Raw genomic sequence first — 26,781 nt, forward strand, 5'->3', positions numbered from 1 at the left:
GAGAGGCGAACTCAGGCTATCATTGATAGGTTGGAGGGGCTACTAGGCGGCAGGAGGGAATCAAAAGATGGGGAATCGAACTCGGGAGAACCCAGCAGGGAGCCGAGGATGAACTTCAATGAACAACAGAATAGGAGAAGGACATATGGATCCACTAGAGAAAGGGGCAGTTCATCAGGCTATGTCGCAGGAGAGAGTAGAACACGTGGCCCAAACATCAGAGGAAGTTCGACTGGCAACAGACATACCTCAAACGAGCGACCAACGCAAGATACACATGCGACTGGGAGATGTGATTCCAGGAACAGGAGTCATGCTAGTCAATAAAGAAACAATCCCAGCGATGCGGATAGAAGGGAAGTACCATATACAGAAACCTTATTAGGGGGCGAAGAAACTCAAGCGGGGCATTTAAGAGATGCTAAATCAATGGCCACAGCCTTTGAACCTCTGAACAGGTCTTTGGAAACATTCCCTACGAGGTTATCAAGAACCAATGAACGTAGCGAAAAGTCCAGAAGGGTTTTTGAGAAACCAAGATGCTATAAAGACAAATCTGATGGCTGTATTGATACCTGGATAGAGGTGATGAAACTGCATTTTGAGGAAGAGGACTTGTCAGAAAGGCAAGAATGCAGTGCGCTTATCAGTAACTTGGAAGGGACAGCCCTGAACTGCGTGATGGCCAAAAAGCAATACCAGCGGGATACTGCTGAGAAAATCTTTGAAATCTTGTTCAATCGCTTTAGCTCAGGAGTGCAGAGAAACCAAGCAATGATGCACTTCGAGAAACGGAGGCAACGTGAAGATGAGACGATAGACAAGATTCTAGACGATTTGGAGATGCTGAGAAGGCGTAGCCAACCAGATGAGTCCAACAGAATGATGAACCTGGCAGTAGCCTCAAAATTCATCGATGGTGTGAAGAATGATGAACTTCGAACAATGTTAGCGACACCTTACACACCACTCTCAACCAATGCGCCAACACCAGAGAATATCTTTTATTGAAACCTCCTTCGAGATCTGGATATTACAAGAACAAGTATAGCAATTTTAACAACGAACCAGCAAACCAAGGTAACAACTAGTACAAACCAAGGGACGATATGGACAAGAGGCGCTTTTGTGCGAATTGCAGTTCGACGGACCATCATGAGTCAGCATGCCCAATTTACAAACAGGGCATGAAAGCAATAGGCTTTAGCCTCGAGGACGAAGATGCGCCGAGAATTTCATGAGAGGAGTAATTGCAAAATTTGGCCCGAGGAGCTTCCTTTGCAACTTGGAAGGTCATTTTAAATCGGATTGTCCGCAATTCTGGGATGCTGTAGCAGACATCAAGCAGCCAAGGCAAGAGGAAGCTTTATCGGGTGTGAAAGCTAGCAAGGCTCACCTATTGAGTGAAGCGGAGGCGCGCAGAAAAGAAAAACCGCAAGAGCTGGCAACGAAGAAGATGCAGGGGGTAACGGAAGAGACATGTGAACTGGAACCGGTGACTGCGGCGGATGACTTCAAGATTGATTATGGGGCAGCCGCGAGGGATGCACTAAATAGAGTACAGCAGGAATTGATAGCGAAGGAGATCAAACAAGAGGTGAAGCTCGAATTGGAAAACGAGAAGTTACAGGAAAAACTGAACGCCTTTGAGGCATCAGAGGTCGAAGAAACGAAAGCACCGAGCAGTTTGAGCATGAAATTAAATGTTATCTCCGGGCAGAGGCTCGGTATGGTGCCACAGGGAAGCAAAAAACAATCTATAACCTTGGTAGTGGGACACCAGGTAATCAGAGTGAACCATCAGAATTCACTTTGATGCATTTGGACACATATGCAGATTATCTGAGGCAGGTGGAGCCACGCACTGAGTCAAGAGCTGTGCGAGCGCTACTAACAACCAGTGGCCATCGAATAAAGAAGCTTCACGGGCGCTACGTGGAAGTCTATGGACCGTATCAAGTGATGCTGAACGTGGATGGAACCAGCATCAACACTAGGACATATGTGACAACAGACAGTGACCAAATAGGGCAGATCTATTTGGGCGAAGAAGAACTCAAAGACTGTAGGATAGGCCATGACGCCATGATGGAGCAAAACGCAGTTCACATTGGATACGAAATAGATGTGACTGCACATCTGCTCGACACCAATGGGAAGAAAATCGGAGTCACAGGGCATCTGGACACAGGAGCAGTAGTGAGCGTGATGCCGATAAAAACTTGGGAAAGAATGGGCATCACGAGGGAAGATCTAATTCCGACGAATCTCCGACTGGCCGCAGCCAATCGAGGAGCGATTTACGTAGCAGGAATAACACCAATAACGGTCCTCCACATGGGAGGACGGGATCTTTGGATGAGCTTCCTGGTAGTAGAGAATTTGGACGACTTCGACCAATTCATCTTGGCCAGAGATTTTGTCAGGAATTACGACGTGATGATTGACTTGAACAACGGTCTAATAAGGATTACAAACCCGGACCGGAAGTATGTTAAGAAACCGATTAATAGAATAATAACAGATGAAATTAAGGAGCAATCTTTTTAGATAGAAAAGTAAAACTACAGCCGGACAAGCTGTGGCAGCAATTTCAGAATGAGGAATTTGAATTCGTTAAGTGATAGTAAACAGGTTTGTTTGGTACCGAATCCAAATAGGCAAATTTCAGTGATTTTAGGCCGGAGCTTCTCGGTAACTCGAAACGGACTGTGTGTCAGTGTGTTATTGAACACACTGCACATCACGGTTTCAACCCAGCGTGGAAAGAAACTTGGTTACGCTTTGCCGATGAGGACCGACTATGAGGAGACACAAAACTTGAAGAGATATAGAGTAAAAGTCTGTCCTTATCATGCCAATAAAGATTAAATATTAAGAAGGATTAATGAATTAAAACCTATTCATAAACTGTTTTCAATGAAGTCTGAAACGGCTCGAATTTTTCGGAACGCCCCTCGTCATATGAACTAGAAATGTTGCTCGAATACGACATGATAGAACCCTCGAAATTGCCATGGGCTTGCGGGGTAGTAATGGCGAAAAAGAAAGGGGGCAGGTTAGGTTTTGTTGTGACTTTCGCTACTTGAACGCGGTGACAATAAAAGATGCGTACCCGATACCGGGGATAGACGAGAGCCTCTCTAAACTTGGTGATGCTAAGTTCTTCACCACACTGGACTTGGGTTCTGCCTTCTGGCAGGTCCCTTTGCGAAAGAAGGACAGAGAGAAGACCGGATTTGCATGTGAACTGGGGTTGTACCAGTGGAAGAGGATGCACTTCGGCTTGTGCAACGCAACGGTCACTTTTCAAAAACTGATGGCTCAAGCTTTGAACAGAGTGACGAAGAAGTACGGAAATCTTGTGATGTGTTACGTGGATGACGTGGTCATAGCAACACCAACCCTGGAAGACCACATTGATCGGCTCGATGAGGTTTTTGGATGCATGAAAAGAGCAGGCTTGAAATGCAAACAATCAAAATGTTAAATTCTTAGAGATTCAATCAAGTATCTAGGAAGAATGGTGGAGGCATGGCGTGAGGCTGGACCCGGAAGCAGTAGTGGCTGTGTTGACATGGAAGGCTCCCAGAACGGGCACACAACTCATGAGCTTCCTAGGGTTTGCCAGTTATTACCGTGAGTTAATAAAAGGATATGCAGACAAGGTGTATCCAATGCAGAGGCTGATGCGCAACAAAGGAAAGAAGTTTGAATGGAACGAAGAAGCACAAATTGTCTTCGAGAACATAAAGCTGGAACTGTGCGAAGCGCCAGTGCTAGGCATGCCTACAGAAAAGGGCATGTATGTTCTTGACACAGACGCATCAGTAGTAGCCATCTCAGGAATACTGCATCAGGAGCAGGAATGGAATGGAAGAACAGTTCTCCGTCCCATTGCATACGGCAGTAAGGTGTTAAGTGATACTGAGATGAGATATGGTGCACCAAAAGCAGAATTTTTTGCAGTAGTCACATTCATGGAAAAGTACCGCGCATACTTGGGGAGCGCTCCCTTTAAGTTACGCGTGGACAACAGAGCGTTATCTTGGTTGAAGACATACTCGATGGATCAGAGTTATATTGGTAGATGGATAGTAAGATTAAATGGCTACCACATGATAATCGAGCACAGGATGCGGGACAAGCACCAGAATGCTGACAGCCTTAGCAAGAAGACCGAGTTCTATGAAAGACTGGAGCAGAAGCAAGCTAATCAGTCAGAAATCAAGGAAGGGTTCTCGTTTCTGGACAAAAAAACTTATGAAGCGCTTCCCTTGATGAGTTGGTTGGACAAGTCTGGACATCCAATTCCAGGACATCCTGAGTTACCAGTGGAGAAAGCAGCTGAAATAAAGATACTATCCAAGAAGGACCCGGTGTCTTTGGATCTGTTGCTGCGCTCAAACCTGGAGCAGCAGGAACTCTCTCGCATGAACATAAACAGCCTCTCATTATTGGATAATACGTTGCAAGTCTCACCGCAAGTGATGCGGATGCTGGGTGGATTGTTGGAGAGAGAAGTGACCAGAGATGACCCCGATTGGGCAGTAGCTATGGCATCACTGACAGTCAGTGAGAAGGTGAAGATCATGCCGTCAATACGACAACACAAAGAGTGGGAATATGTTCGACAGGAAAGCAGCTGGTGCAAAAGCTTACTCGGTAGGGGACTACGTATGGGTATTCAGAAGGACATGACAAGATCCAAGAAGAAATATAAGCTTACGGCGATGACTTCGTAGTGGACCAGATAGATCCAAAGAAGGTAGTGGAGGAAGTGGTGGGTCTAGAAGGAATAACCGTGTCGCAAGACATCGACATAGTTGATGAACATGATGAGGAATGGACCGAGGACCGGTCGAAACCCGAGGTAGAAGTCGACGACGAGCGACAGCAATCCTACGAACAAGAGTTGACGAATCTGCGTGTCTTGGAGTGGCTGATCGAAACGACGTCGGACCCAAAGGAGACCAGTGTCACGATTCAAGATGTAGATCGTGAAAGCATGAAATACATAAAAACCGAAAGAGAGGATCCTTCCTGGGCTGCCCAGGAAGGGCAATTACTCATTCCGGCTTCCAACCTCGACTTGATATCCGGTATGCGATCGACGGGGACGTCGATGGATAATTTTGTCCGGGGAGTGGGGGTAGGACTTACCCACACTGAAAGTTTTGTAAAAAAAAAAATTTAAGAATAGCAAGAGAGACAGGTGATCTAGAAGCAGAAGCAGGCGAGCACCCTAAGAAACCGGACATAGGGAGGGTAGTTGAGTCATATTTTAACTTACCGAATGAATACTCAAGTATCATAATATTAACAGATTTCAGCGATTTCACACTCACAAATAGAACATGTGCGATAGCGATCACAGCAGACATGAGTTTTAAGACATCGTTAGCAGCGGATTTTAAGAGAGAATATAAAAACATAGAATTCAGAATTCAAAACATAGAATTGGGAGCAGAGACCGGGAATAGGGGGCGTAGCAGCCTTGCCTCCGGCGGCGTCGCAAATACCGGGAAAGTATCTATGCTTCTTGGTAACACGGGCGACGGAGAAACGGCACGTGGACCCGGAAAACCTGGTCTTGTCCTTGACGAGATTGAGAGACTTCCTTGTCGAAAGGGAAGTGAAGGAGCTCTCGCTTCCAGTGTACGATCCGAACAGAGGACGACTGCATCCACGGGAGCTGTACGCATTGATACACGTAACCTTCTCTGATACTAATATACAAGTATACTTACAAAGGAAACATTAATTAAGTATAGGCTGAGTTCAGGTGGCATACAGGGGGGCGTCATACTAAATGTGTGTTGTGTGTGACATGTGTGTTATGTTATGTTATGTGTTATGTTATTAAGACCCTGGGTAAGAAGGGTTTAGTGACCATGAACAACCGAATGACGATCTTAGGAACAGATCCAAAGTTTGGGCTGTCCAATCTTAGGTCGAAATCCAAATATTTAGAAACGGATTGATTTAATAAATTTTAGTATCAAAATCTTTTCATCTGACTTTTTTAAATAAATTTTAGTAAAAAATCAGTGTAAAGCTGACAAATTGGATATTCGTGACCTTTTGTCTAGATACTGATTGATCGTTTAATTACTCACTGGATTTCAAATCATCGAATCGATAGTAGAATCAAAACCTGCAAGAAAATGGACAATTTCAACTTGGACGAACTAATGGACCTGGCAGAGGCATATGTGGGACCGATGGTAGATGCGATATATCGTCGGCTGATGGATCGAGACTTCGCTCTGGAGGACCCAGAGGTAGTCATGTTGCTGACCGCCTTAACAAACATCTTGGGCATGATAACCGTGGGGACTGCCCCACGGAAGTCTTATTGAGGGCAGCGTATGGAGAAAGAGGAGTACCAGTCCGCCCGAACATGAGAGTGATGAGGTGGGGAAACGAGGCTCTCTCAGGGAGTGGCATGGCGAACGAGCTTGGCTTGGGAAGTTCGAGGACCTACCAACCAGGTGAGATGCCTTTGCCCGCCAAGCCTAGGCCTGGACTGAAGAGGATGCATCAGGAAATGAACAGCGAGGCTGCCTCGTCTAGTTCGCAACTGAGAGTAGCTGTGCCACCAAAGAGGGCGAGAGTAGAAGAGGAGGTTCAAACGAACGAAAACAATGCAAGATCTTAATGGGACGAAAGAAGAACTGGAGAAGACCAGAAAGGAGCTGGACGAATTGACTAAGACCATGTTCAGTACCGAAGAAGATAGAGACATGTGGAAGAAACTGTTTGAGGATTGCACCAAGAAACAAAGTGAAGAAATAGAGCGCTTGAGGCGGGAGTACAAAGAGCGATCGGAGCGGCTGGCGTTGACGACAGCCGTGGAGGAAGCGATACCTACAAGGAATACTCCTCGATGGCAGTCCCCGATGGAACTCTTGACGCCTCGAGAAATGAGTCAAACGACATAAACGCGACTCCTGGCTACAACTGGTCGAGTGACATTTCCGGAACCGAGTGACACATTAGGTGAACCAGTCGTGGAGCAAACGGTGAGAAAGCTGATAGAAACAGCTGGACGATTGGTTGCTAATAGGAATGCGCCAGGTTCCGGGGTGACTGCACCCTACGGAACAATCGATGACAGGGGCAGAGTACAACTCTCCCAAGACGTGATGACCAGACAGGGAGTTAGTGATGCAACGTAATCAACAAAGAGCTCTAGGCTCCCAGACCGAAAGATACGAGAGATGCCGGCGAAGAAAGTTTCCCGAGTGATTGACGTGCAAAAGAACAACCAGTTGAAGTATAGCTTCACAGGAGTTCCGGACACAGATCCGAGATACTGCTTCAATCGATCGACTTGGAGCCCAGCAGTAAACCTGCAGCAACCGCCACTTGGGACATCACATCTGATACTGGGGGACAGCTTGGTCAGATTAATCCAGAAATTGAGGACCTCCTGGATCACTACGGTGATGGCTTTTGAAGGCGCAACGATAGCCTAGCTATTTCGGATGGTGGTGCTGATGGATCCAGGGAGAATCCCTGACGTAATGATCCTAGTAGGGACGAATAACGTATCGAGAAGCTCAGATGAGGAAGAGGCACAATGGGAATCAATGATGATGTGCCAATTTACTACTCTCTGGCAGAGATTCAACTGCGCGGTACTGACCGTCTGCACTGTACCAATGAGTACAAAGGGAGAAGACAGCAACAGGGAGAAGACACAAGGAGGGAGTAATCAGGTGGAACAACATTTTAAGGAATCTTGCGAGTCGGAATGCTGGACGGATGGTCCTTATGGATATTGAGCACGAGCTGAGAGCTATGGATCAGGCCAGACTGACTACTGACGGGATCCACTTTGATAGCATCGAAGGACAAGCCTGGTTGAATCGAGTCTTCCAAGAGCGATTAGATGAAATGGAAGTAGAACTCTTTGACACGGGAGTGCTGAAGAAGGAAGAAACATCGAATAAACCGGCAATTTCAACCTTTGTGCCTCCTAACTTAGAAACACGTTTGGTAACGGTCCCAGCCGTGACGACCTAGAGGCCGCAAAGCTCTAGCGAGCCAGGGCAAAGAACGGACGTACAAGATCGATTGGGGGAAGCTCCCACTAGAAGAACCATCAATCCTAGACGTAGATTAGGGCCTGTCAACCCTACAGCGGAGACGACCAGCACCTCTAGATTGGATACGAGATCAGAAACGACGAGCACCAGTCGAGAGGAGCGATGCCCATATAGGAGCTCTTTGATGTGGTCGAGGCCCATACCTTCTCCCTGGCACATGTACAAGGAGGATCTGATGAAACTGAACCTTCAGACGCTGAGCTTTGAAGCAGATGCCATAAGGATGTTGAAAGGGGCGAAATTGTCTGTCAACGGACTGTACTCGATAACAGGCGTGGACTGGTTAATAGCCGCTGGCATAAACGTCAGCTCTACAACTGCCTTGAGGTTTGCCGATTTGGAGGGACTGCCCTCGAACAACACAATGGGCCCAATGAATGCAAGACCGTTACAAGACGTGAAACTGAATCACGATGAAGGAAATCGAGAAGAAAGACCAGGAAGATTCCTGACGACGAGGGCACCAATTGGACAACCAAGAAAGATGTTCAGGCAGGTGAAAGCACCCCCAGGCCACGTGAAAGAAAGAGCGTACCCGAAACAAGTGAATCAAGTGAATCAAGATGTTCAGAGATACGGTGGGTTGAAGGCGATAAAGAAAGATGAAACCATCTTTGCTGCATATGACAAGGCAGAAATGAGGAAGGCCAAGATTATGATAGTCGCGAGTTCAGACTTCGTATATACCCCCAAGTCTCTGTTTTGGCCTGATTTTATAATGTTGGCAGCGGTCGACCTGGACCTAATGCAATCCGTGTCGATGGCAAGCGGGGTACAAAGACAGACAGAGATGCACCCAATCACAATCGTGTTTGCTGGCATCAATGACCATCTACACAGTAGGGGTTTTCTGAGCAGACTCAGAGAGCCTACGACGGCCGAAAGCGCTATATGGCCAGCTATAAAAGATATCCTCGAATCGATGGGTGAAGAAGTAGATACCCTGAAAGAGGGTTCCTTCACTAAAATAACACCGAGAGCCGTGTTCGCGCTGTCTCCGGGATATGGACATCTCCCGGATGGACTGATTTTCGTGTATGCGATTGTGGCTTTGATCTCGGAAGGGAAATATGATGTGATCATATCTACCCAAATCGCGGGATAGAGATGGAGAATCTGAGGCCACTCAGAGCTGAGTTACCTGCGGTGTGGTCTGACATCTCGAACGCGATGCGAGGATTTAATAACCATTCACTAAACATGCTAGTGTTAGACGAAGTGCTTGGGTTGGAACTGTCCAACTTCAGTCGACAACTGAAACTGAAGCCAGGAATTGACGATGACCATCGAATAATTGTAGCGATCTCAAACAATTTATGGTTCCGAGGAATCGAAATAAAAGAGGAAGGAGGGAGAAGAAAGAACTCCAAGGAGACCAGAGCTCACTTGCAAGCGAAGGCTTTGAGAACGAAACCAGAAGCTAACCAGTGGCTGTACTTGACCCCTCGAGTAGCAGCACTGGGCGCGGATGCTTTTGATCGAGGCCCAGTGATGATCAAGAAGATCCATCCTTACTTAGTGAAGAAGGTGAACCTGGCCGAACATGCTGAAGAGAAGTCAGCCGAGTTCGTGAACAGAGTGTGCCAAGTTACCCTGGAAGCTTTCTGGACCCAGAAGGTGAGGGGAGAAGGTGAGGGAGGTGGATGGGCTAGGAGCCGGATGGACCGCGTCCTCTTGGCGAAAATGTACCCTTCGCTTTCCCGATACCTATCCAAGCAGTAGTAGAAGGATCAATCGTTGACTTAGTAGCCCTGTTTGTGACGTTTGGAGCAGAAAGCTTTGTGAAAGGACCAGCGGTACTGCTCACCGAAGGAGTTCAGAATTTGCGATTAGATGGACTTCCAACGTTGATTGCGATAACGCATGGAAACTTGGGAGGACTGATGAATTTGAAGCGCTACCCAGAGCAGATGAGAGAAAACGTGAACAAATTCGACGTGAAGCGAGCGACAGGTTTCTGGAAGAAGATAAGGAGTTGCGACATACTCTCATACAGTACCTCCTGCAGCAGAATCGCTTTGGGACAGGAGAAGATGAAACAATCCAGAGGGAGGAAGACGTGCGACGTCATATTGAGGGCATGCCCCTGCTAACCGATCTGAGCTCGGCTATAAGGCCCGATCCCTTAGCATTGATCAGAGGAGCCACGGAATTCGTGACGGTCATATATGGTCCCGCAGTTACGTTTGCGTTCCCTGATGTTAAGGTGGAAGCATACAGGAGGTCGGTGCTGCACCTGAACCTCATATCAGCAGTGGACGGAAGTGCGCTGAATTGGTTTGAGCAGCACGTATTGCCAGAGCATATGAGCGAAGATCTGTTGTTTGCAAAGATATCGGGGCCAGATATGACGGTTGTCAACTTCGACGATCTTTTCCGGGATCGTATGGGAGAAGTGGACAGAGGGCACATTGAAGTTTTCCCAAAGCTCCGGAATCTAAGACCCTATGACTAGACAAAGGGCGAGATCACAAGAATTTCTCGACTCACTGCAGCATACCACAAGGTGAGAGAAGATACGAAAGGTTGGGGTGATTACAAGAAGTTGCCAGAGGAAATCCCTGAATTCCCTCTGATAATAAGGATGTTGCTCGGAGCAGTCTCCGTAGTGCAAACTCCTTGGTTGGCAGCTTTTGAGACTTTCTCGGAAACAATGGACCCGTGTTTTGTCGGTAGAAAAGCCGCAGTGCTGCAGTAGACGCAGTTTGCTTACACGGATCAAGCAACGAGAAGACGATTGAGCAACGCAGCGACTCCGAAGCCTGGGAGATTTGACGAGGAATGGGCGAAACTTGATCTAGCGCCTATGATGACGAGAGGCAAGGCTGAATTACCAGAGGCCTCACTGATCTTACCGAGTGTGAAACCGGAGTTAACGGTGGGAGGAACGCTACAGACGAGAACCTTGCTAGCACCCTTCGGCTATGAAGAGATCAAAATAGTCTACGGAGAGGAGGAAGATCAGTCAGCTGGCAGGCTAATCATACCGAAATTTCCGGAGGGGGCCAGAAGTGAAGAGCAAGGGCCCTCAAATTCAAGAAAGAAATCAGAGCGAGATGATGGGCAGGGAGGAAGCCTTCGATCGGAGGAACCTATGCAACAGGATCCCGATCAAGCCGAGAAAGAAGACGATAAGGCTTCAACAGGAGGAATATCCAACCTGACTTAAATTTCCTCAGTGATTTTGAAAGCGGCGCGGATGCGTTGGAAGCGACGACTGAGCCAGCAGACGAGGGTACTTCCACGCTGGAACCCCCGTCGGCCTTTATGGAAACGAGCCGGAATTTGCCGGAGAGCGGCTCTCCGAGCAATTCTAAAGATAACGAACAGAGACTCTTGATAGAATCACCAAGAAGAAGGAGAATAGAAAGCGCTGCCAGAGTACCTTTCTTGGGAACGTTGCCCGAAGAAGAGTGGGAGGTGCATCACAGAGACCATGAAAATAGGACGGGATGTAGAATGCATAGAGTAGCATTCATGGAAGAGGTCTGGACAGTAGTTCAGAGCTACGGTGCCCAGTCTATTTTGAAGCTAGGTCTTAACCGACCACTAATGCGGGAGGTCCTTGACAAACTCGACGAGTGTGAAGGGAGATTGAGCGGGTTGTTGATCGACTCAGCCACTGACGAAAGTGAGGCAAACTCTCCTATTAAGATTACGCCACAAGAAGACAAAGGAGAAGTAGTATATCTGTCAAGAACCCGGAAGGGAACTATGCAATCAAAATTGGTAATTGATAAGATTAATGAAATGAAGATGAAACTGGGCAGCAAAGTGATATTGAGGAAAGCGGGAAAGACAAAGATGGATTCTAGAATCTCGATAAAAGCTGTCAACTCAGCGAAAGGAAAACGCGTCGAAGAAGCTATGGATTTGGGACAGAGTGATGATCGATTGCCTGGCACAGACAGGATGCTGACTGATGTAGCGATGGTGCCACCCATTCTCATGGCAGGGATAAAATCAACTGGTTACAAAACCAAGAGGAGTGACCGCACTCTGACTGGAGCAATATTAGAAATGGAAATACTCAGCCAATGTGGAGAGAGTACTAAGAAAGAACCGTCTCCCATGAACCACGAAAAGGGAAGTGTCGTAGGACAGTTAGTCCCAGTGGAATATAACCGACTGACAGTGTCGGAAACTGTATCAATGGATGAACCCGCCAGTGGATACATGGAGATGTTGGAATACAGAAGTTCGGCCAGAGGACACTTAATGGCTCTGGAAGTCAAACGTGCCATGGAAGGTTATTTGGAGACAATGATGCAAGGCACCACCCTGAAGCAGAAGGCATACGGGATTCTGGTATCGTCTGAAATGCATGCAGAAACGATCAAGAAGTTGGTGAGCCTTCTATGGAGAGCGGTAATGTTACGATACTTCGAAGAAGAAATGAGAACCTCGCCGAAGATACACGCTCTGATAGCAGTACCTTACGTGAGAACTGAGTTACAACTGAGGTTCGCTTGGTGCATGATCGTTATACTACTGACTCGCGGGTAATATGATTGAGAAGAAAGGAAAAGATCAAAGGAAGAAAAGGTGTTCTTAATGACGAGCATGAGAGATCTGATAACCCAAGAGGAAGCAGCAATAGCGTGCGCGAAGCGGAGGGAGGCTCTCTGTTTCATTCGGTTCATGATAGAACAAATTTCAATGAACGAGTGAAAGCCTTGCCCTTGCTAGCACTGCTGGATATGCATCAAAGCAAACCAATGCGAGTAAACATGAAAAAACCCGTGGAACTAGAACCCATGAAGAGAATAGACAAAATAAGGAGATTCTCAAACAAAGAGCTGAGGCTCAATAAGGAATCTATGGGAGCACTGCCGAAATCCAAAGAATACTGTGAACCGATCAGAAAGAAGTCATACAGTTACGTGTCCGGAATCATAGGGATAGCGTACAACCCTTTCCTAAATGAAGACATACGCGATTGCTTCTTTGATTACGAGCAAGCAGCGTGGCTAAGATTCTGGACGTCGCGAATTGCAACGATAAGAAGGGCTGCTAATCAGTAGACCAGGCTGGGACTAGTCTAAAAGGAAAAGCTGGCTGCACCTTCAGTGCCAAAATCCGACAAACGAGTAGAGTTTGGATTGGGATTCTCAGATGAACTACTGAGAACGAGCTTGATGGCGGTATGGGAACTGATGAAACCATCATGGTGTCCTAGTCCCAACGCTGATTCGATATTACGTGCGACGCAAGACATACAGAGGGAGCTGAACTCACACTGTAACCTGCGTGATCATAACATCATCTATAACTTGATGACGACAGCCTCTAAGAGCAACGGAGAGGACAAAATAGAGTTGCCTGGCTGGGAGAAGTCTGTGGACTGGGAGGTCATGTCTGTGGAGGTCTGGATTGCGTAAAGACCGTGGAGAAACAACACAAGCAATTGACGGCATTGTTTGGGAACATTGTGATGAAGGCGAAAACGGAAACGGAACTGATTGCAGATTGCCATGGCGGAACCGAGGTGAATCTAGTGACTGCACTAGGATTCTACAGCATATTTGGTTCTTTAGAGTCACAATTGAATTTAGAACAAAAGCATGATATGTTCACGGCCATCAGCGTAGAAGTATTCCCAGGAGATTTGCAGACTGAGCAAAAGCACATAGGAAAGTGGAGGGAAGCGATCGAGGCGGAGATGAATATCCGGCACAGTGAAATTTATCGCAGACAGTCGGGAGCGCGATATTTAGTGGGATCGACATTAGCTCCAATGTGCAAGAGCAGATACCCAGTGCATTTCGTAGCTGTGGATGTGAAAAGTACGAGAACGATCGTGGATCAAGACCTCTCAGTGCCAAAACGTGTAAGGCTTGCGAGAATGTCAGAAAAGTCTTACGAGTTACTGTGCAAAATATTCTCAGCAGTTCCAGAGAGAACTAAAGAGGAGTAAGAGTCGATACTGGGAAAGAAGTTCATGGGCTAGGCCAGTGGGAACTTGAGTGACTTTGAAAGACAAAAGCAGAAATGATCAACCGTCACGGATTACAATGCAGTAGATGAGAATGATGAAGTCCACCGAGTGATGATGGAAGTAGAACCACTACTGCAAGCTCCGGGTAAGCGTAATTGGAGGAGCATCATGTCAACACATGATGAGTTTCCCTGCCATTGCTTGCTGCAAACATGGTAGTACCCCGGGCCTAGTAATCTGCTGTTGATCTGGGACTGTGGAGAGCTGCTCTCCATGGGTTTACCAGACTCATCACGGCCCATAACGATAGTGATAGTGAGTTATGATGGCGATACGATGGCTGGAAGCTCATGTGAAAGAGAACAATAGACATGAAGCGCCAACGAGAGAACACTTGCAGAAATTGGATTGTCTAAAAGATTGAGATCTTTTTGAGACAATGTGCAAAATCTTGAACATTCTGATGGAAGTGAAAAATATATGGGCCAGAAGACGACTGATGCCATGGTTTAGAGCCAACATGACTGCATGGTTGTACGAATATGCTAAGAAGCATATGTCGAAGCACAGCAGAGTGTACAGTGCGTATCAGCTGGTATTGTAGAGGAGCTTTCAAGCGAGCTTTTGTAACTCATCGGAATGCAGTGACCAACGCAGTAAAGAAAACTTCACGGACAAGTGAACGTGACGGTAGAAAAAGAGAAGAAAAGTTGAAGGAAGACTTGGAGAGAAACGTGACATTGTGCCTCCACAGCAGCTTCTGCCGAAACAGAGAAAGTAACATTGATCATCTACCTTGTTGTAAACAAAGAGTAGAAGAGCAGAATTGTTGGAGGACTGCCTCCAACAGCGTCAGAATAGCTACCGACGTGTTGCAAGACACTGAGACTAAAAGTGCGGAGTCAATGTCACAGGAGGAGGAGATGGAACATTGACAGATGGCCGAAAAACAAGATGCAAAAAGAAAAAAAATTAGAAGAATTTGGAAGTTTTAGAACTTCTAAACGACGAAAACGAAAAAAAAACAAAAAAACAAAAACAAAGATGCAACGAAAAAGAAGATGTTAAACTCCGAATTGTTTTGTATGAGAAAAATTCAATTGAGAAACAAAGCAAGTAATTTTGCAATTGAAACTAAAGAGAAAACCTTTAGTTGAGTTTTGAAAGATTAAAGAATTTGTTGCATTTATAAACTTGCATTTTGATTTTAGTTAGTGGCTTTAGAGACACTTACTATTTATCGGGTCTTTTGCATTGAACTAGAAGAGTATAGGCCTTCTGAGCTCGGATCAATAATTTTTAGGTCGAAAGGACCTGATTTGCGGAAAAAGTTAGGCGGAACCTATAAGAGAGAAAATTTTTTTGAGTTTAGAAAAAAGACGTTTTGGTTAATAACTTTGGAACTACTGGGCATATCGAGTTGATCTTGGTACCAATAGATCAGAAATTAGCTGAGCTTACTGATAGGGACAAAAGTTTTACAAAGAAGTAAGCGTGAAATTTTTTTGAGATTGTTTTTAGCAAAATTCCTCAATTTGGAAGGGTACACCCTTCACGTTTTATAAAAATTTTCTAGAAAAGCCCTTATACCCCTACTAAAAGGTGATAGCGGTTGAATAAAGTAATTTTAGGCTGTTCTAGACGAAAAGGGAAGGCTAAAAGCACAGCAAAAGCTTAAGCGAGCCGAAGTTAGGCGAGCGATAAAACCCTTCACCGTTAGTGAGAATTGTCAAATAAGAGGCTTAACTTCAATCCGGAAGGGTCTAGGAAAGTAGTGCATACCCTTCCTAGTTAATTGAAAGAGCAAAATTGCATCGGAGAACGTATCCGGAGGGGTATAGGTTGAAAGTAAGAAATCTCCGAAAAGCTACTTTTACAAAACCGGAGGGTTCCCAATCCGGAGGGGTCAAGATTTTTTTTCAAATTAGGAGGGGTCCGAATCCGGAGGGGTCTTATAGTTGCTAATTCGGAGGGGTCCAAATCCGGAGGGGTCTTATATTAACTAACTCAGAAGGGTCCCAATCCGGAGGGGTCCAGATTCTGCCAGTCCGGAAGGGTCCTATTTGTGCCGATCCGGAGGGGTATTATTTTATTAAAGGACTTAGGTAGACGAAAGAACGACTAAAAAGTGAGAGGTATTAGGTTATTAGCACACAGGCTAGCTATCAGTGACTGCACTGCTAACTTGCCTTTCAATAAGAACCAGACCAAAACAAAACAGATCCGAACTCGGATATTCGCGACACTAAGTCTAAATTAAAAAGAGCGTGATTCATTGGTGTGGATTGTAACATAATACGTTTTTGGGAAAAGTGACTGCCCTGAGGAGTTTAGTAGGTCTAGCTCGGGCAGTCCGAAGGCAGATAGGTAACACAGTACTCGGTGGGTGCAATAGCCGCCCACTTGAGAAAATTACTGCCTTCAAAGTTTTGTCTGTTTGGGGCAGCACCGAGCAGGGAAAGCTTTTTCTTTAAAAGACAGGTTCGACTATTGTACTGCGACCGACTAAGAGTACATTACACATACGTTTTTTTTAGAGACATTCATATTCTGTCAATATTTACATTTTTGTTTTTGATTTTAAGTCAACATAAACTGTGCTTGATTGGGTAGTGAGTACACTATCTTTTAAATTGACTGATAACATCATATTGTGCTAGTTTTCAAATCTTACCACCGATAATCGGTTAGTGTGAATAAATTTTATACAAACTTTACTCTGATAACATACAGGGATTCGTGGTCACTATTTAATAGATTCTTGTGAAAATTATTGTGTTGTGTCATTATTATTGTTAATAAAACTATAAGGTATCTAGCAATCGGGTTAAGTATAGGCATTAATAAGTGACAAATAGAGAATGAGTCTAGACAAGTCAAGGATACCAAAACGAGGTAATAGCTCTAGGAAATTCATACCTGAAAATCAAAGAAAAACGATGACCGATCCTTTTGTGGATTGGATCAAGCGATCCCGGTCCGATAAAGGGGAGACGGTTTCAGGCAGAATGGTTGAAACGAGAAGTCAGAAGACCTCAGAAGAGCGAACACACCGGGCCAGTCAAGAGACTTCGCGATTAGGGCAAGTTGGGAGCCACAACCTGGAGAGAGTAGAACCAGAGGGCTCGGCATCGCGTTAACGGATCCTGAAATAAATAATGAAAAGACGTTGAAGCAGAGAGTCAAGGCCCGGATCTCGACAAGCACGAAGTTACCTGGGACCGAAAGGGTTACACCACCACCAGTGACGCCACTCGTGGATAACGGGGCAGCACTAGAGGAAGCCTTAACCAACATAGTGGACAGCTTAGGAGAACAAAACGAGCAGATGTCAATAAGGATGAGTGAACTAGAAAGAGCAGTTCACATTGAAAGAGAAAGTCTGCGGGAAGAAATAAACCGCAACAGTCAAGAAGTTAGCAGGAGCGAAAAACGCTTGAAAGTAAGAACGGACGAACATATGGCGAGGAACTTGTCGCGAATGACAAGAGAGGCGGAACAGCGAGAGTTACGCTTAAGAGACGAGATGGAGAAGTTAAGAATTCAACAAGAGCAGTCTCTTGGGACTCTTGACACAAAGATAGACGCGATGATGGAGAGGCGAACTCAGGCTATCATGGATAGGTTGGACGGGCTACTAAGCAGCAAGAGTGGACCAAAAGAAGGAGAGCCGAACTCGGGAGGTCCCAGCAGGGAACCGAGGGTGAACTTCAATGAACATCAAAGGAGGAAGACGTATGGATCCACTAGAGGCAGGGGCAGTTCATCAGGCTATGCCACAAGGGGTAATGGAGCATGGGGCCCGAACAGTAGAGCAAGTTCAACGGGGAACAGACAGACCTCCAACGAACGACCAACGCAAGGCACACATGCGACTGGGAGAGGTGATTCCGGCAACAGGGGGCATGCAAGCACGAGGAGGAATCACGTGGGCCAAGCGGGAAACACTCACGGCGATTCGGATTGCAGGGATGCACCGCAGACAGAGCCTTTGACGAGGTGTGAGGACACTCAAACGGGACACTCAAGGGATGCTACGGCAATGGCCACAGCATTCGAACCCCTAAACAGGTCTTTGGAGACATTCCTGACAAGGTTATCCAGAACCAATGAACGCAGTGAGAAGTCCAGAAGAGTCTTTAAGAAACCAAGATGCTACAAAGACGAATCTGAATGCTGTATTGATACCTGGATAGAGGTAATGAAGCTGCATTTCGAGGAAGAGGACTTGTCGGAGAGACAGCAATGCAGCGCGCTCACCAGCAACTTAGAAGGGACAGCCCTGAACTGTGTCATGGCCAAGAAGCAATATCAACGTGACACTGCTGAGAAAATCTTCGAAATCTTGTTAAACCGTTTTGGATCAGGGGTGCAGGGGCACCAGGCGATGATGCGCTTTGAGAAACGGAGGCAACGAGAAGATGAAACGATAGACAAGTTTCTCGATGATTTGGAAATGCTGAGGAGACGCAGCCAACCGGACGAGTCAAACCGAAGGATGAACCTGGCCGTAGCCTCAAAATTTATCGATGGTGTGAAGAATGATGAACTTCGTACGATGCTAGCAACGCATTACACACCACTATCAACTAATGCGCCAACACCGGAGGAGTTGAGGCTCAAATCAAAAGAATATCTTTTGTTGAAACCTCCTTCGAGATCTGGAAATTACAAGAACAATTATGGCAATTTTAACAACGGACCAGCAAACCAAGGGAACAATTGGTACAAACCGAGGGATGATATGGACAAGAGACGCTCTTGTGCTAATTGCAGTTCAACGGACCATCATGTGTCAGCATGCTCAGCTTACAAACAAGGCATGAAAGCAATAGGCTTTAGCCTCGAGGACGAAGATGCGTCAGAGTTAGACCACGAGGATATCATGAGAGGAGTAATTGCGAAATTCGGCCCGAGGTGTTTCTTTTGCAACTTGGAAGGTCATTTTAAATCAGATTGTCCGCAATTCTGGGATGCAGTGGCAGACATTAAGCATCCAAGACATGAAGAAGCTTTGTCAGGAGTAAAAGCCAGCAAGGCTCGACTTTTGAGTGAAGCAGAAGCACGCAGAAAGGATAAACCTCAAGAGCTGGCGGCTAAGAAAATGCAAGCGGTAATAGAGGAGACACGTGAGCCGGAAACAGCAACCGCGGCTCACGACTTCCAGATCGATTATAAGGCAGCCGCGAGGGATGCTCTAAATAGAGTGCAGCAGGAACTAGTGACGAAAGAGATCGAACAAAAAGTGAAACTTGAACTGGAAAATGAGAAACTTCAGGAGCAACTGAATACCATCGAAGCAACGGAGTTCGAAGAAACGAAAGCACCAAGCAGTTTGAGCATGAAACTTAATGTGATCTCCGGTCAGAGGTTCGGCATGGTGCCGCAAGGAAGCAAGATACAGTCGATAATCTCAGTGGCTGGACACCACGTAATAGGAAATCTGAGTGAACCATCCGAGTTCACTTTGATGCATTTGGACACATATGCAGATTATCTGAGGCAGGTGGAACCACGCACCGAGTCGAGAGCCGTGCGAGCACTACTAACGACGGGTGGCCCTCGCGTGAAGAAACTTCATGGACGCTACCTAGAGGTCTATGGGCCGTATCAAGTGATGCTGAACGTGGATGGAATCAGTATCTACACCAGGACTTATGTAACAACAGATGATGACCAAATGGGGCAGATCTATTTGGGTGAGGAGGAACTCAAAGTCCGCAGGATAGGCCATGACGCCTTGATGGAACAAGATGCAGTACACATTGGGTATGAAGCAGATGTGACCACACATCTGCTCGACACCAACGGAACAAAACTCGGAGTCACAGGGCTTCTGGACACAGGAGAGGTAGTGAGTGTGATGCCGATAAAAACTTGGAAAAGAATGGGCTTCACGCGGGAAGATCTAATTCCAACGAATCTCCGACTGGCCGCCGCCAATCGAGGAGCTATCTACGTGGCCGGAAGAACACCAATAACGGTCCTCCACATGGGAGGACGGGATCTTTGGATGAGCTTCCTGGTGGTAGAGAATCTGGACGACGCCGACCAATTCATCTTGGGCAGAGATTTTGTCAGGAATTTTGACGTGATGATTGACTTGAACAACGGTCTGATACGGATTAGAAACCCGGACCGGAAGTATGTTAAGAGACCAATTAATAGGATAGTAACAGACGAAAACAAGGTACCAATTTTTTTAGATAGAAAAGTAAAATTACAACCAGGACAAGCTGTGGTAGCAATTTTTAGAATGAGAAATTTGAATTCGTTAAGTGATAGTAAACAGGTTTGCTTAGTACCGAATCCAAATAGTCAGAGTTCGGTGATTTTAGGCCGGAGCTTCTCGGTAACGCGAAACGGACTGTGTGTCAGTGTGTTGTTGAACACACTGGACACCACGGTTTCAATCCAGCGTGGAAAGAAGCTTGGCTACGCTTTGCCGATGAGGACCGACTATGAGGAGACACAAAACTTGAAGAAATATAGTGTGAAAGACTGTCCTTATCACGCCAATAAAGATAAAATTTTAAAGAGGATTAATGAATTAAAATCTATTCATAAATTTTTTTCAATGAAATCCGAAACGGACGACGGCTTATCAAGCTGCTCGAATTTTCCGGAACGCCCTCGTCATATGAACTAGAATCTGACAAACCGGTTTTGCCAGAGATAGAACATTTAAAAGGGAAAATAGGTGAGGGAGATTTCAAAAAATTACGGGACCTCCTAAATCGGAACGCAGATGTATTTTCAAAACATAAGGCGGATATCGGTTGCTGTAATTTCGTCGAACACGAAATCGAACTAGAAGAAGGCGCCGTTCCCCATAGGGAAGGCGCAAGACGAATGACGCCTCACAAATCGGAAGCGTGCCGAACGGAAATAGAAATGTTGCTTGAATACGACATGATAGAACCCTAGAAATCGCCATGGGCTTGCGGAGTAGTAATGGCGAAAAAGAAAGGGGGGCAGCTTTGATTTTGTTGCGACTTTCGTTACTTGAACGCGGTAACGATAAAAGATGTGTACCCGATACCGCAAATAGACGAGAGCCTATCTAAACTTGGTGATGCCAAGTTCTTCACCACATTGGACTTAGGTTCTGCCTTCTGGCAGGTCCCTCTGCGGAAGAAGGACAGAGAGAAGACCGGATTCGCGTGCGAGTTGGGATTGTACCAGTGGAAGAGGATGCCCTTCGGCTTGTGCAATGCAACGGCCACTTTTCAAAGACTGATGGCTCAGGCTTTAACTGGAGTGACCAAGAAGTACGGGAACCTCGTGATGTGTTACGTGGATGAGGTAGTCATAGCGACACCGACCCTGGAAGACCACATTGATAGGCTCGATGAGGTCTTTGGATGCATGAAAAGAGCAGGATTAAAGTGCAAACCATCGAAATGTGAAATCCTTAGGGACTCGATTAAGTACCTAGGATGAATGGTGGATAGGCATGGTGTGAGGCCGGACCCGGAAGCAGTGGAAGCAGTGTTGACATGGAAAGCCCCCAGAATGGACACACAGCTCCTGAGCTTCTTAGGGTTTGCCAATTACTACCGAGAATTCATAAAAGGATATGCGGACAAGGTGTACCCCATGCAGAAGCTGATGCGCAACAAAGGGAAAAAGTTCGAATGGAACGATGAGGCACAGGTTGCTTTCGAGAACATAAAGCGGGAACTGTGCGAAGCGCCAGTGCTGGGCATGCCTACAGAAAATGGTATGTATGTTCTCGACACAGACGCATCGGTGGTGGCCATCTCAGGAATCTTGCATCAAGAGCAAGAATGGAACGGAAGAACAGTTCTCCGTCCCATTGCATACGGCAGCAAAGTCTTGAGTGACACAGAGATGAAATATGGCGCACCAAAAGCAGAAATGTTTGCAGTAGTCCCCTTCGTGGAGAAGTACCGTGCATACTTGGGGAGCGCTTCCTTCAAGTTACGCGTGGACAACAGAGCGTTATCCTGGTTGAAGACCTACTCGATGGATCAAAGTTATATTGGTAGATGGATCGTAAGATTGGATGGCTACCATATGCTAATCGAACATAGGATGCGTGATAAACACCAGAATGCTGACAGCCTCAGCAAGAAAACTGAGTTCTATGAAAAATTGGAGCAGAAGCAGGCCAATCAGGCCGAAATAAAGGAGGGATTCCCGTTTCTGGACAAAGAAACTTATGAAGCGCTTCCCTTAACGAGATGGTTGGATAAGTCTGGACATCCAATTCCAGGGCACCCTGAGTTACCTGTAGAGAAAGCAGCCGAGATAAACATCCTGTCCAAGGAGGACCCGGTCCCCTTGGATTTGTTGCTGCGCTCGAACCTGGTCTAGCAAGAACTCTCTCGCATGAATATAAACAGCCTCTCATTATTGGATAAAACGGTGCAAGTCACACCACAAGTGATGCGGATGCTGGGTGGATTGTTAGAAAGAGAAGTGACCAGAGATGATCCCGAGTGGACAGCTGCAGTGGCATCACTAACAGTCAGTGAGAAAGTGAAGATCATGCCGTCCAGACGACAGCACGAAGAGAATGAGAAGGATTGTAGGACAATAGTTCAGCAACTAGTATCCTCAATACCCCAAGAGATTTTAACCAGTACTTCTTACGGACAGAAAGAACAGGGAAGCAGCAAGCGAAAGAAAACCGTCACCTTCGTGGACCAGGATAAGGAAGGTAAAAAGGTAGAACAAAATCGGCTGCAAGACTATTTGTCCGGGGAGACGAATGATGAAAAGAACCAGCGATCACAAGATCAACACCCGGGACAAGAAAATTTGTCCGGGGAGTCTGAGATAGACGAGAAAATTCCTGATGAGAAACAGGACCTAGAGAACAAGGTTTTGTCAGGGGAGTTCAGATGGATGCGAAGAAGGCACAGACATGATCTGGAGGAGCGTGCAGTCTCCAGCACAACCTCTTCGACGGATGATGATTCCCGAAACTCAGGAATGGACACCTATTCAGACAGGAACTCGAGTTCGGGATCAGAACTGTCAGAACTAGCGATACACACGCTACTAGTGGAAACTCGGGCAAGGGACCTGGGTAGAGAGGCGTATCAGGATCCTGACAGCGATCGCTACCTTATACCAAGATGACTTAGAAACGATAGCGGTATCGAAACGTTCGATAAGCCTGTTGCCGCAGAAAGAGGTAGTCAGGACTGATCTTCAGCCGTTTGAACAAGAAACACAACCGTTGGCGAAGATTTGGTGCGTTAAGATGGAAGAAGACACACATCAGCCCAACGAGCTGAATAGTCAGATGAGGGTCATGAAGACATACTTGAAGGCGAGATACAGACTCTCGGACCTTCTAAGAGCGCAGAGAAATGATCGCATGACAAGCAACCTGAACAGGTGGATCGAGAATGGTTCTCCGGATAAAGGGGACCTCGAGGAGGATAGTTATCGCATCCTGAGACAATACTTCATGCAGAAGGAAGGGAGGTTATATTTGAACAAGGACGGGATCGTGGCTTGCAAAAGAAGAGAGGAAGACAGAGTCCTATACAAGTATAACGCGATAGTGTTACCGCAACTCTATCAGACAGAACTATTATTCAGGTCACATGATCAGATGGGCCATCAGGGGATCGACAAAGTATATCAGAGGATCCTGAAGCGCTTTGAGTGGCCTGGGATGAAAAAGGCATGCGAGAAATGGGTAACAGCATGTCTGTCATGCCAACAGGTCAAGGATCCAAGGAAGTTGCGATTTCCTTTACAATCGATCGAGTCGTCTGAATTCAACGAGGTGGTGCAGATAGATCACCAAAAGATATGCATGACAGACAGTGGTTATAATCAAGTCTTGGTCATGATAGATCACTTCACGAAGTATGCAGAGGTCGTGCCCTGCATAACTGCCTCGGCGGAAGAGACATGCGACCACCTGATCAATACGTGGATAGCAAGACATGGTTGTCCGATGACGTTTCAATCGGATAATGGAACAGCTTTCGTAGGAGAGCGTACGAAAGAGCTTATGAGACGCTCACAGGTTGCTCAGGCTCACTCCACGACATACCACCCTCAGACGAATGGCTTAGTGGAAAGACAGAACAGGACGTTAGTGTCGATGCTGAGAGTATATTGTTCCAGGTACATGACTGATTGGGACAGATACCTTCCACAGGTGATGGGAGCATATAATAGCACGCAACACTCCACCACTGGAGTCAGTCCACACATGATGCTAACTGGACACGAAAAGTCTTTACCCTTAACCTTCTTCTACCCAGAATATGAGGGAAAGAAAACGTCCCCACAGGTCTACGTGAGGGATGTGATCAGACGCCAACAGGAGCTGAACGATTTGTGTAGACGAAACACTCAGCAGGCACAGGCAAGGCAGAGGAAAAGATTCGACAAGAAAGCAGCTGGTGCAAAGGCTTACTCGGTGGGAGACTACGTATGGGTATTCCAGAACGTTATACCACCGAAAGGGACAAAAAAGCTCCTAAAAAAATGGAGGGAACCCTTCATGATTACAGAGGTGCATCAGGAGGGACGCTTTTATAGACTGAGTACTGGCCGAGCCGCACACTACGAGAATATAAAGCCACACAATCCATCGACAGAAGACTGGTGTATACCTGCAGACATGGAAGAAGGGGATTATCTGATGATGGATCCTGCTTGTGAGGTCAATGAAAAAGGCACCAGGGAGAAGAACGATGGAAACGAAGTCGTAGAGGAAGGTACGGATACACCGCTGGACCTGGATCCAAACGAACAGATCGAAGCGGACGATGAAACCTTACTCTACGCAGAGGAAGATTGGCAGGATCCCGAACAGATAGAGGTTCCCAAGAACTTGGAACCGGATCTTCCGTTCACCATACAGACTCGTCAGAAGGACCGGATGAGACCAAGAAAGAAATACAATCCTTACGGTGACGACTTTGTAGTGGATAGGATAGATCTAAAGAAGATAGTGGAGGAAGTAGTGGGTCTAGAGGAAATAACTGTGTCACAAGAGATTGACATAGTCGATGATCACGACGATGAGTGGGTTGACGAATGGTCGAAACCCGAGGTAGAATTCGACGACGAGCAACAGCAGTCATATGAGCAAGACTTGACGAACCTGCGTGTCTTGGAGTGGCTGAATGAAACGACCTCGGATCCAGAGGAGACCAGCATCACGATTCAAGAAGTGGGTCGTGGAAGCATGAAATACATCAAGACCGAACGAGATGATCCTTCCTGGGCTGCCCAGGAAGGACGACTACTCATTCCAGCTTCTAACCTCGACTTGATACCCGGTATGCGATCGAAGGGGACGTCAATGGATATTTTTGTCCGGGGAGTGGGGGTAGGACTTACCCACACTGAAAACTTGATAATAAAAAAATTGAGAATAGCGAGAGAAACAGGAGACTTAGAAGCAGAGACAGGCGAAGAACCTAAGAAACCTGACATAGGCAGGGTAGTTGAGTCATATTTTAACTTACCAAATGAATATTCAAGTAACATAATACTAACAGACAGTGATTTCATACTCACAAACAGAACATGTGCAATAGCAATCACAGCAGACATGAGTTTTAGGACAGCGTTAGCGGCAGATTTTAAGAGAGAATACAAAAACGTGGAATTCCTTTGGAAGCAAAGACCAGGGATAGGGGGCGTAGCAGCCTTACCTCCGGCGGCGTCGCAGATACCGGGAAAATACTTGTGCTTCTTGGTAACGAGGGCGACGGAGAAGCAGCACGTGGACCCAGAGAACCTAGTCTTGTCTTTGACGAGGCTGAGGGACTTCCTTGTCGAAATGGACGTGAAGGAGCTCTCGCTTCCAGTGTACGATCCAAACAGAGGAAGACTGCATCCTCGGGAATTGTACGCGCTTGTACACGTGATATTTTCTGATACGAACATACAAGTATATCTACATAAGAAGTGGCTGAGTGATGTGCGAGAGAGTGTTAGGCCAAAGACTAAGTTGTATGTAAAATGTGATATGTGTGTTATGTTATGTTATGTTATGTTATGTTATTAAGATCATGGGTAAGTAGGGGTTAGTGACCATGAACAACTAAATGACGATCTTGGGAATAGATCCAAAGTTTGGACTGTCCAATCTTAGGTCGAATTCCAAAATTTTAGAAACCAATTGATTTTAATAAATTTTAGGATAAATATCTTTTTATCTGAACTGTTTTTAAGCAAATTTTAACGATATATGTTAAGGTGAAACAGACAAGTGTGATATTTGTGACTTCTTTTCTAGATCCTGATTGATCATTTAATAACTCACTTGAGTCAAATAACGAATCGAATCAAATCAAACCTGAAAGAATAGAATGGACAACTTCAACTTGGATGAATTGATGGACCTGGCAGAGGCATATGTAGGACCGATGATAGATGCGATCTATCGTCGGCTGATCGATCGAGACTTCGCTCTGGAGAAACCAGAGGTAGTCATGTTGCTGACCGCCCTGATCAACATCTTGGGGCACGACAACCGTGGGGACCGCCCCACGGAAGTCCTGTTGATGGCAGCATATGGAGAAAAAGAGTACTAGACCGCCCGAACATGAGAGTGATGAGGTGGAGAAACGGGGCTCTCTCAGGGAGTGACTTGGCGAATGAGCCTGGATTGGGAGGTTCTAGGACTTACCAACCAGGTGAGATGCCAATGCCCTCCAAGCCCAAACCTGGGCTGACGAGAATGCATCGGGAGATGAACAGCGAGGCGACCTCGTCTGG

The 26,781-nt window shown here is 46.3% G+C and overlaps 2 protein-coding genes across 2 annotated transcripts in view; both read left to right on the forward strand.

The window, feature by feature from the left end:
- The window catches only part of LOC134848877 (uncharacterized), a 572,430-nt gene that overhangs the window by 145,993 nt on the left and 399,656 nt on the right, over window positions 1-26,781 (forward strand). The window lies entirely within an intron of this gene.
- LOC134848890 (soma ferritin-like) overlaps window positions 1-26,781 on the forward strand; it is a 237,886-nt gene that overhangs the window by 48,247 nt on the left and 162,858 nt on the right. The window lies entirely within an intron of this gene.

This window comes from Symsagittifera roscoffensis, chromosome 6 (assembly GCF_963678635.1).
Source record: "Symsagittifera roscoffensis chromosome 6, txSymRosc1.1, whole genome shotgun sequence".
NCBI lineage: Eukaryota > Metazoa > Xenacoelomorpha > Acoela > Convolutidae > Symsagittifera > Symsagittifera roscoffensis.